Source organism: Argentina anserina, chromosome 1 (assembly GCF_933775445.1).
Source record: "Argentina anserina chromosome 1, drPotAnse1.1, whole genome shotgun sequence".
Lineage (NCBI taxonomy): Eukaryota > Viridiplantae > Streptophyta > Magnoliopsida > Rosales > Rosaceae > Argentina > Argentina anserina.
This window is the reverse complement of record NC_065872.1, coordinates 15,652,962-15,664,749: the sequence shown is the minus strand read 5'-3', so window position 1 is coordinate 15,664,749 and position 11,788 is coordinate 15,652,962. Positions and strand designations below refer to the sequence as shown.

Below are 11,788 nucleotides of genomic sequence, written 5' to 3'. Positions count from 1 at the left end.
AAAAGTAATTTTAGAAGGATAATTCGGTAATTATTATTTACTGAAACAGTACGTACATTTAAATAGTATTTATATGTACAAAAATAAGTAAACAGTATGTACTCGTACAGAGATACGTATTGGATGTGTATTTGTACAGTGATACACAAATAGTAATTACGGAACAGTAATAGTGAATATTGAACAGTGAATAGTGAACAGCAAATTCGTAAAACCGATTATTACTGTTTCGGCATTTAAAGGTTTACGAAACGTTTCTAAATTCTTTTCTTATCTTTTCAAGGTGATCGATAAAGCAAGGAAATGAATTATCTTCGGAAATTGTGGAATTACGCTCGAGTCGATAAGGTGAGTAAAATCTCACTTATTTATGAATCTACCCTTGCGGAGATTCAAGATTTTGCAAGAGTTTTAAATATTGAATTACGACATGTTTACAATATAGTGGATTATATATATTTTTTGTATAAATGGTAATAAGTACATATATATATATAGTTGCTATATTATATATTGTTATGAATTCATTAGAATTGGTCAGCTCGATGACGAGATTTAAATATTGAGCATGTGATTTAATTTGTACAATAATGAGTAGATTATTGTACATGATTTTAACGTTGTGATTTGTTAAATCGTTTTGTCTTCGGACGTGTTAAAGAAATATGACATGTATATGATAAAGTGGATGATATATATATTGTATAAATGGTAAATAGGTATATATATATAGTTTGCTATATTATATACTGTTAGGATTTCGTTTGTGACTTATGATCACAGTGGTGATGAGCATTATATATTGAGTACATGATGAAATTTGTACAATAATGGGTAACAGGCGTACCAACGCTCATTAGTACTCGTATTATTAATGCATTTGGGCAAACAGAGGGGTTGCCCAATTTCTCATGAGTATTTTCATTTTCATATTTTCGGGACAACCAGATGGGTTGTCCATTGACTCATGCGTGCATTTATATTTGTTAATTGTGGATTGACATATATATTGTTATGCGAGTTATATTTGTTTTATTTTACTCATACGAGCTGTAAAGCTTACCGGGTTTGTGTTGACAATCCCGGTGCACCAATTCGATGGTGTAGGAGATACTACTGCAGGTGTCGATTAGTGGGAATCGAAGGACATCTCTGGGGACTTGAAGTCGTTCATTATCCTGCTTGTGTGAGGTTCTGTTGTGGATTTGTGTGAGAACTTGTGAGGATTTATTTATGGTTTTGTGAGAAATTGTGAGGATTATTACATTTCCATTGTTGTGTAATATGGATTATAAATTTGGGTTGTAATAATTGGTTTGTCTGAGTTGTATCATGAACTCAGTAATGATCCGCTGTGACTGTTTGTATGATTTTGATTTTTATTGAGATCGTTTGGTGTATAACGACTTTGAAATTTGAGTTTTTATGTTCGAAATTTTGGGGTCGTTACATCAAGTCCTCAACGTACATGCAATACTGAATGGGCCATGCAAGTCCCAGCCCTAGGTCGAGCTACTACCGCAGTGCCGCCATGCACGTTCCAGTATCATCTCGGACCACAACATCGACATCTCCACATCCAGGGTTCTCCCACTTCTCTCTATAGCTCCAATCGAGGGCACACCCATTTAGCAGCCTCTATTCTTCTTCTTCTTTAAACCTCCCTCTATATATCATGGTATTTCTTATACTCTTTTGAATAACGCCATAGCTCTCTGAAGTCTGAACAATTCTAGGAATTAGGGTTAATTAAAAAAACCACCTTCCAAAACCAGATCATTACGCGCTTCGCCGAACTGGTCAAGCCTTGAGATCACTGACCCTAAATTCTTCAGTTCTGAACTTGTGCGTGAGAGAGTAGTCTTAATTGGTAAGGCGCAGGCTAGGGATCCAAGGATTGTACCAAACCGATATCGATCGTTTCTGCATTCCTCACCTTTAATATCTGAGCCCTTTCTTCAACAAATCTCTTCCTTTTAGAGTACTTCTCCACGAATATGTACCCTTTTGCCATCTCCATTTCCAAAAACTCATCACAAGGGTAGTAACGAGCCTTTAGAACCTGCGCTAGATCGAATCGAAGAGAGTTAGGCGCCCTCAATCAATAACCTCCGGCCTTGTTTTCCGCTGTTGAGGAGGGCCGTATTTCTAAACCACCCTCGCTCGCGCGCGCAACATTTCCCAGGCCATTTAGCGGATATTTTCCTCTCTTCTCCCATGTCGCCCAACCAAAATGAGTCTGTGCGCATGCATTTCCGAGCACAAGAATTTTGAGAGTTCAAGACTACTGATCATAACATGCGTTGGGAATTTGGGATTGACTGCCTTGAGTCCTCCTTGACTAGCTACCACTTCCTTCCCGGATGCACAGGTGTTTGTTCTCCTATGAATCCTCTCCTCTCTGTCAAAAACTTGAAGACCTCCGCTTTAGAGTAGCTCATTTCTGTCGCAAACCTGCCGCCAACTTATCTTGCCTCCATCTCGGGACATTTTTACTAAACGCAATTTCACTTTATCAAAACTCACCAGTTGCTCAGACAACTCCTCATAGCGACGCAGAGTACTCCCACTCATGTGACAATCTAGATGAAAGAGTCGCCGGCGAAAACATGATGGCTAATATATAAGCACCCACACAAACACGTACCCCTTTAAACTGGTCTGCATGCTCCTATATAACCAACGTACTACCTTGACTTTAATAATGGGAGTACTTCGTATTGCTCGCTTTCTGATGGAGTACTTTGTATTCAAGTCGCCTTCAGCCATCCATTACACCGTAGAGCGCTGTTGGCAGAACGTCTCTAACTCAAACGCAACTCTTCAGTATTAGAAAGGGGACTTCTCTCGCACATTCTATTTCCCTCCAAAACTTCTCTCACGTTTGTATTGGAGTAACAGATTGGATGGACAAGGAATTGCTTTAGAACATATGGCACGAGAAAATGGGGAAATTTTAGGAGTCTAACATGATATCGTAGTCTGTTTCTTTACCAGAACTGAGTGTCATCCTACTTCCCTCGTATCCGTTTAACCACACAGAAGAATTAGATTCTACAAATATGATTTGCAAATTAGTTATGTTCTTTATATTGTAGCACAAGAGGATCGGAGACTTGAAATAAAAACCTCATTTGATTCAGAGAAATAAAGTTCGCAATGCAAACACATTTGTCAATCACAGTTATCAGAGTAAGTGATGATCATTTTATAGTTTCTTCTTGACTTTTAGTACTGCAAATGAAGGGGTCAAAAGCTCCGACACAAATTGATTGATTCGTCGGAGTTTTTTGGTCAATCGTCGGAGTTCGGAGTCTTTAAATTCTGAAGTCAGTTTCGGTTAATAATTTTTTTCCTTTGATTAATCTACCACGCCACGCCAATCACAGTAAAGAGAAATTTCTCTAAGACAAAGTAAAACTGAATCGATGAAAACTGAATAATGTTCAAGGAGGCATAACATATATACAAGGTAGACAAACTGAAAACCCTATCAAGATACAACATCAAGAGTTGGTGCAAACTAATACCAAGCAGCAAATAAGGCATCGACACTGGCTACCTCAACTACAAAAATGCAATGAATGTCATTCGTGCATTTCGTGCTGTGATACTTGCATGTAGAGATCTTGAAAACTTGTACTTGGTTTCACAACATCCTGAGAGACTCCACCTTCGATTCAATTCTTTACTCACTATTTCATTAGCCAGTAGGACGGACCAAAATCTGCCGCAGCAAGCAAGAATATCTTCCCCATGAGATGTTCAACATTTTGAGAGTATTATGTATATATCTTGCTCCTGAATTCTCTCAGGCGAATCTCAGAAGTTCCACCTGTCTAATTGCACTTTAGCTTCACCCATGTCTTTTTGTGCCTTCTTTCTCCTGTAAAATATAGGGCAATCCCGACTGGAAGAAAATAGCGTGTCAATACAATACACATGCGGAGAGACATTGCATAAGTCCACTGAGTGCACACCACACCAGCTTAACTGACTGGGATATAGTGTTATATTGCATATGAAAACACCAATTTAGCAAAGATTTGTGTCTTTATGTGCGTGTGTGAAAGAGTATATTAGATATGCTTACAACTAAACAATTCACACAAAAAAAAAAATGCGTGCGGAAGTCACTCAAATGGATGCAAACCAACCTTGTGCAGAGAACATCTTGATGAAGTGAACCCTGGCACTCCTGGCACTGTGTCCATAGTCGTGCAAAAAGAGTCTCCAGCTCAGAAACTGCAGCCATTTCAAAATTCATAATTTTTCAAGATTCATCAAGCAAGTAGTACTATCCAAATGCAGAAGGATATTGATTCAACATTCAAGTTAGTATATCAGCACATAATACAAGATATTATCAATTTTTATCTGATAAGAAGAATCTCGAGTCCAAAATGCATACCATGAGTGACACTTTTGCAGTAAAGTTCAGCTTCTCTCCCCTTACAGTGTGAGCACAAAGTTCTGTCTGAATTGCTGGTGACAGAGAATGGTATTAGATCTTTACAGCAGAGAATTTAAAGAAGAATACATGAGCACCGGCAACTTCATACCCATAAGAATTTCACAAGAGCTAAACCTCCAAGATGCAAAAAAATACGTGTCTAAAACCATAAAAATCTTCAACAATATCAAGCATGCATTTACTGTAACCTGAAATTAGATTAAATCAATTAACGAATTAAAACTGTTCAACGTGAACCGTTCGTGTAAATCTCGATTTTGAAAGCTCAAACCATTGTTAACTTGGATGAAATTTTGTAGAGATGATCTTGAATAGCATACATAAATATTGAATGATTTATGGTGAAAACATTGACCGAAAAGTGTGCTAAAATTAGAACTTCACTTTGTAATTTCAGAGTGAAGGTTCACTCTAGATAGGGACTGAATATATAGCTATAAATATAATAATATATATGAGAGAGAGACCAAATATACAACTATATATATAAGCATATATATAATATAATATTTTGTTGAATCGTTGTCATAATATATTAAGTTTAGCAAGCAATACAAGAGACAATCTACCCGAAGGCTGACAATAAGAGAAATCTCCTAAGACTTCCAAATCTAGTCTACACAACTAGACTCATAAATCTAAAGTGCACTCACCTTATAAATTAATGAATTGCCAGAATATACAATGCTAGAAAAATTAGAAGCAGAAATATAAAAAGAACAACCAAGATCTCTAGCACTGTACCCATTTTGTTTGATGGAGAGAAAGTCTCCATAGCTTTGATTGGATTCTCAAGCCCAGATCCAAGTGAACCTCCAAGCTCAATAGAAACGCCAGACCTACAAAAATCCACCCTAGCATCTTGCATCCAGTCTTATTTGTTGGAAACACCGCTGACCACCGACTTCAGCCATCCCTGATCGATCTTTCAATCTCCTATTTTAGCAACTGGACTTATCACCCTCCAACCCTCGACAAGGAAGGAAAACTTAGTGGCCAGCAAAAGATTGCCGTCACCATCTAGTTTAGACCCAACTAAGAAGAGGCAACCAGAAAAATCCGTGCCACCACCGTCTCCACATTGGCCGATAGAGGATAGAGAAGATGAGAAGGCATTGCCTCCCTTTCCAATGCAAGATTTGCCAAGAGGCATATGATTTGTCGAGTCGCCACCATAAAGGTGCACTAGTAGGGTTTCGCAAAGGAGAGAGAAGAGCGAAATTCTTCCTCTCAACCCCATATCCACCCTAGGCGACTCAGCAAGCTGAGAATGAGAGATTGGAGATCAAATGTGAACTTATTGGGATCCTAGCATGATGGATCAGAGAATTTTGTTTGACTTTCACTTTAGAGAGAAAATGCGAATATGGTTATATATATATAATATTATATGAGAGAGATATTTTTTGCATCTTCACCCCATAAGAATGTAAACCTATTTACTCAAAAAAAAGGCATAAATGCTGATTTGTCTCCTAAACTCGGTAAAAATTGCCGATTTGCACCATATCCGTCAAATTTAATGTTTTCAATCCAATTTTAAGTCACATGTCATGCATTTAAGGGGTAGTATTGTCATTATATATTTATTCATATTGAATAATGAAATAAATTAATAAAATTACTTAAGAGGAACACTTGCTACAATGTTTGTTTTTTCGAAACATGTTATTGATTTATATATTTATTATTTTATGTGATATGGTATGTTAAAAGATATTAGAAAAAATATAAATAAATAAATACATTGAAAATTAAAAATAAATGTGTGTTCCGAGAGAATTATTATTCTACCATTATTTGTGTTAGCCTTATTAGGTTTCCTGTTAGAGATAGATTCGCATATGTGTAATAGATTATGACTCCGAATCCTACTGATTGTGGTTTTGTAATGCCTATATATTGGCCTCATTATCAATCAATAAACGGTTACGTTCTGTTCTATTATGTCGTCATTATTCTCGTTTTGTTCATCCTCCAACAATGTGTACATATAAAAATTTATTTATACACAACACACTATATTTGAATGGGTGGGTATATTGAATATATAATTCAAAGTAGGGTTAAGTAGGTAGAAAAAAGATGTAAATAAATAATTTGATTAACAAAATAATCCTCATTTTAAAGAATATTTTATTTGTTTTTAAGAAAAATATAAATAGAAAATGACAAAATTACCCCTCATGTGTATGACATGTGACGCAAAATTGGATAAAAACAGTTAAATTTAACAGATGGGGTGCAAATCGGTAATTTTTACCAAGTTTAGGAGGTAAATTGACTCAAATACAAGTTCGGGGTGTAAATCGGCAATTTTTACCAAATTTAGGAGGTAAATTGACTCAAATGTAAGTTCGGAGTGCAAATTGACAATTTCAGCCAAGTTCGAGATGCAAATGCCAAAAAAAATATAAACCCTATAACAGGTTTGGGTTTTGCATCTCCAACCCATAGATTTAAAATTAAAAACTATTACTTTACGAACATCACCGAGATCCAAGTATTCTAAAGATGAAAGATGTGAGAGCTAATTGGGGTTGTCTATGAGACTCTGATCGACACATTCAAGTACAAGTTGGCATATAAAAAAATCTCAATTTTAAAACCCTATCGACTATGATATATAAGCAGGGTATCGTTCTAACAAGGGATTGAATGTAGATTCAATATTAATTAAGCATACTAATATCAATTACATTTTACTAGATTTTAGAGATTGTACGTGATCGAACATAACTACTCCTAAATTAAGACACACACACACACGAGTGATCAGATCAATCTAGAATAAGGTGGTATAAGATGGATGAATGTAGAGATAGTAGTAGCATAATCAATCATGAATATTAGGGAGAATAGCAGCTTAATTAGTCACAAATAGTACACATGGATTAGAAGAGGATACCTAATAACTTAGAGGACCACTGTACCTAATCCTTGATATTACTTCCCTATTGTCGAAACCTATTAGACATGCATACTAGAGGGCTCAATCACATAGTACACATTATCTAATGCATTAAGATCTATGGAAGTTTGGCAATCCTAAGCCATGCTCGCAAGTGGAACCTCCTTTAAGTGTTCTATGACTCATTATGATTTACTTACACAACTTAGCATCCAAATCATTATGCACGCTTACGTTCTACTGCTAATCAGAAGCACCTAGCATTCTAGCAAGTACTCACAATTATAGATGCAATCATATGAAAACCCTAATTGTTGGTTTTATGGTAAAATGTATATTTTATTTTGTACACACGAACGAGAAAAAACTATCATTCAATGAACAAAAAAATTAACGAAACCATAAATAAGGAAAAGCTACACGATCCTGCTTATTAATTATTACAATGAGTCACCAGACTATTTAGAGTTATGAATCCCACCAACTAAAATCATCTAACAAATCACCAAAATTAGTAAGAGCATCATCAATTTAATGACTTAATTACAAATGAGATTAAGAGATACGATACAAGCAATTGTTTTTTGCACGTGAAAACTCCAAAGTACCGAATGAAGGAACTGGCAGAAAAAAGAATAAGGGAAGAGTTCACTTCCAAGTTCCAACCATATTGACTTCCAATCTACCTTGATTTATAGTTCAATAACTTAAATGACCACCATGATCTATGCAACCTCTAAACTAAAGATATAAAAAGTAGGGGTGGGCATAAAAAACAGAAATTCTGATCTCGTCCCGAAATTCATAGGGACGGGACGGGACGGAGGTCTAAAAACGTATGTCCCGTTCCGTTTCATAATAGTGGGATGAGACGTGAGACGAATAATTTCTATCCCGCTTCTTCCCGTCCCGTCCTACCTTTAATGAAAACTAAAAACTTCTTATATATTTGTATCAAAATGAAATTAATTTATGTTCTTAATAACTCCAAAATTATATCAACTCAAATAATAATGGTAAATTATAATATTTTGAACATAATATGCATTTTTTTTGTTGAAATTTCATTATTGAATGTTACTTTGTTAATGAAAAATTAAAAATATAGGTTTTTATTTAACTTCATATGAAAGTGGGATTTGTCCCGTCCCGTCCCAACCGGGATTAATCCCGAGTGTGATGCATTCTTAAAAACCCTCGTCCCGTCCCGATTCAAAAGATTGGGATGAGACGTGGGATGAGCCCCGTTCCGTCCAATCATGTCCCGTGCCCACCCCTAATAAAAAGCATAAAAGAATGCACCTATAATCAAGCCTCTGTAGTCTTAATGAATACCACCACAGCCAATCAAAGAGTGATTTAACCAATTTACTTCAAGAATTCTAGGCGCGTGATGTGGCTTGTAACTATCCTTCATCTTTTAATTACACAAATCTCCGGACTATTGATAAACATGCAAACCTAACGACAACTGATGGAAGTTCCTAAGTCCTAACATTACTAGTAATTAAATGACAAACTTGTGAAACAATTACTTCAATACCATGGTAATAATGCCAATTAATTGAAATGGTACCCCATCTAAAAGAGAAAAAAAAATTAGTTGGGTGAAGGACTTAGACTGAAAGGAAAAGTCTACGATAGTTTGGTGAAAGTGTAGCTCGTTGTTTGGGTGTTGTTAAATGTATCTAATAAAATTCTAAGTAGACCCAACATATTAAAACTTTCCAAATATACCCTCTATTTCATGTTTAACGCACCAAGTGTTCTCTAATTTTGCAATCGACCATTCAATCAAAACAAACTTCGCAATCGACTTTGTACGTATCATAATTCCTTTTATTCCTTCATGATGTGTTTGGATAAAGGAAAGTAAGGAGGAATTTAATTAAATTTCATAAATTTGATATTTCTTATCCTGTTTAGGTTGAAATTTCAAGAAAAGTGCAAATTCTATTGGAAAAGATAAGCGGAATTTGAAGTCTGTTTTCCCTGTTTATTTTCCATGAAAAAGTGGTGTTATTTTTCAATTTCCAATATTTTTTATGTAATTCTAACCATTTTTTAAAATCTAGAGAATAATATTCAAACAAAAAAAATTCTCAATTCTTAGAATTTTATAGCAGAAATATCGTCCAAGGACATTTTCTACTACTCTATCCCAAACAAGGACGCTTTAAGTTATTTACTCAAATAAGGCCAATTTTACATCAGTAAAAATTATTATATATCAAAATTACCCTCACATCTTCTCCCAAAAGCCAAAACTCTCTCTGAACCCTCTCTCACTGGAACAATCTCTCTCTCTCTCTCTCTCTCTCTCTCTCCAATTTTTGATCTAGGTTCTCTCCGTCCAAGACCGCCGCCCTCCTCCAACTCCACCACCTTTTCTAACAGCCTTCGTCTGCTCAAGGCAGCCTCTCGGCCCAACGCCTTGAATCTCGACAACCTTTGCAACGTCGTCCCTACTCCCGGTGAAGGCCAGTGCCTCACAGCGAAGAACTTTGCAGCTTGTCGAGCCTCCAGACGCCCAGCTACTCCCGATGAAGGCTAACGCCTCACAACTAAGAACTCCAACGCTCGACCTCGTCTCTCGTTGAGCCTCCAGTTGTTGCCCCCATCCTCGCATCTTGAATCCTCGGCGACCTGCGACCGAGGCCCGAAGCCTCGATGACACGAGCTCCAACACACACAGATCTACCACCGAGACAACCTCTTCTGCATCTTAACCGCCACCTTCCCCTACCTCTGGTTCTGGCTCTACCATGCACACATCTACCTCGCTGATCTCATCCATTCTGGCATTCGCCTCATCATCTCTGGCCAAAAAACGAAGTGTGACGACCGATGACGTCGGCCTGTGATCAGAGTGTGACAACTCTACATCTTATCTCTATCTCTCTCTCTCTCTGTCTCTGTCTCTCTCTCTCTCTCTCTCTCTCTCTCTCTCTCTCTCGCTATAGCTCTAAATCAATTCATTTAGTAAGCTCCTCTCTCTATCTCCAACAGCTTCTTCTAGATCTAATTTCACTTTTGATTTTTACCTGTTCATATTTGCTTAATTTGTTTAATTTGTAGACGGAGAAAAACAATGGTGGATGAGAAAGAGAACACCACCGAAGGTGACAAGAATGACGCCGCCGTTGTTGGGACTCCTCTAGCAGTGTCACTATTGGAATGCAACACAATAGCTTGTTGTTACTCGTCCAGTAGCTTTTATTTACGTTAAGAGTACCTTTTAGAGCTATTACAATAGCTTTTTAATTTTTGCCGAGAGTTCGTATCAATGTTATTGTATTGTAGTAGCTTTTTTCTTCCATGGGAGTATCTTTCTTACTGTGTGAAAGTAGCTTTTGGTGATTGTGATCCCGGCTTGAACGAGGGAAATAATTCCAATGAATGAGGGAAGTGATTCCGACGAAGCAAAGGCATTTGAACACTAAATATGAATTAGGCTGGATAGTAGTTGTTTGTTGTTGGTAGTAGCTTTATTTGACGTTGATAGTATCTTCTTTTGATTGTTACAATATCTTTTGTTGATGGTGGTGGTAGCTTTATGTGTGATTGGTCAAGGCCGGCTCTTAGCGTGTGCAAGAGAAGTAACGGCATAAGGCCCCAATTTTTTAGGACTTTATATATACACCTAGTACATTTATGTATAAAAACCGTATGTTGTTCAGTTGACAATTGATGATCACTGACTTACAATCTTCCACCACCAGCTCAAGGGTTCAATTCACATCATTGCATTTTCTTCATTTTTTTCTTTCATTCTTTTAGATCATATTTCATTCCTCATCTTTTTCTTTAATTGGTACATAGTAGATACATTTGTCCAAATACCCCTCATCATTTTTTTGTATTTTCCTTCATCTTTTTTTCTTGATTCGTTTGGTAGATACACTACTTTCCTTGATCTTTTTTTTCATATTTTTTTCGCCTATTCATGTGCGTTTATAAAATATTTTGTTAAGAAGAAAATTATCATAGTTTGTTGTTAAAGAAATGAGAGAATGATATATGATTAGACTCAAATCAATTAAAAATAAAAAAACAAATTGTATCTATTTAGTTCATTGGTTGTAATTTGCATTAATATTTTACAACTAATATCTATTTATGTAAGACCTTGCCAAATACTAGGGCTGTGGTATCAATCTCGCACAGGGCCTCCAAATATCTTGAGACGGCTCTGTGATTGGTAGTAACTTTGTTTGACAATGATATTGCTGATGGTAGTAGCTTTTAGTGGTAGTGGTAGTATCTTATTTATTGCACGGTAGTAGCTTTTGGATGCAGTGGTAGTATCTTTTTTTCTCTGTACGGTAGTAGCTTTTATTCGCTTGGACATTTTGGTAGTAGTTTTGTTTCTCATTGATAATAGCTTTAGTAAATGTTAATAG

General features: G+C 36.4%; 1 protein-coding gene and 1 long non-coding RNA gene across 3 annotated transcripts in view; both read right to left on the bottom strand.

Annotated features, from left to right (window-relative positions):
- LOC126790995 (protein CHROMATIN REMODELING 24-like) overlaps positions 1–11,788 on the bottom strand; it is a 179,676-nt gene that overhangs the window by 69,481 nt on the left and 98,407 nt on the right. The gene's annotated exons all lie outside the window — the stretch shown is intronic.
- Positions 3,407–4,569, bottom strand: LOC126791007 (uncharacterized). Its single transcript, XR_007671775.1, has 3 exons — positions 4,412–4,569; positions 4,158–4,245; positions 3,407–3,910 (listed from the first exon to the last, which is right to left on the bottom strand). It is a non-coding gene; the product is annotated as an uncharacterized LOC126791007 (long non-coding RNA).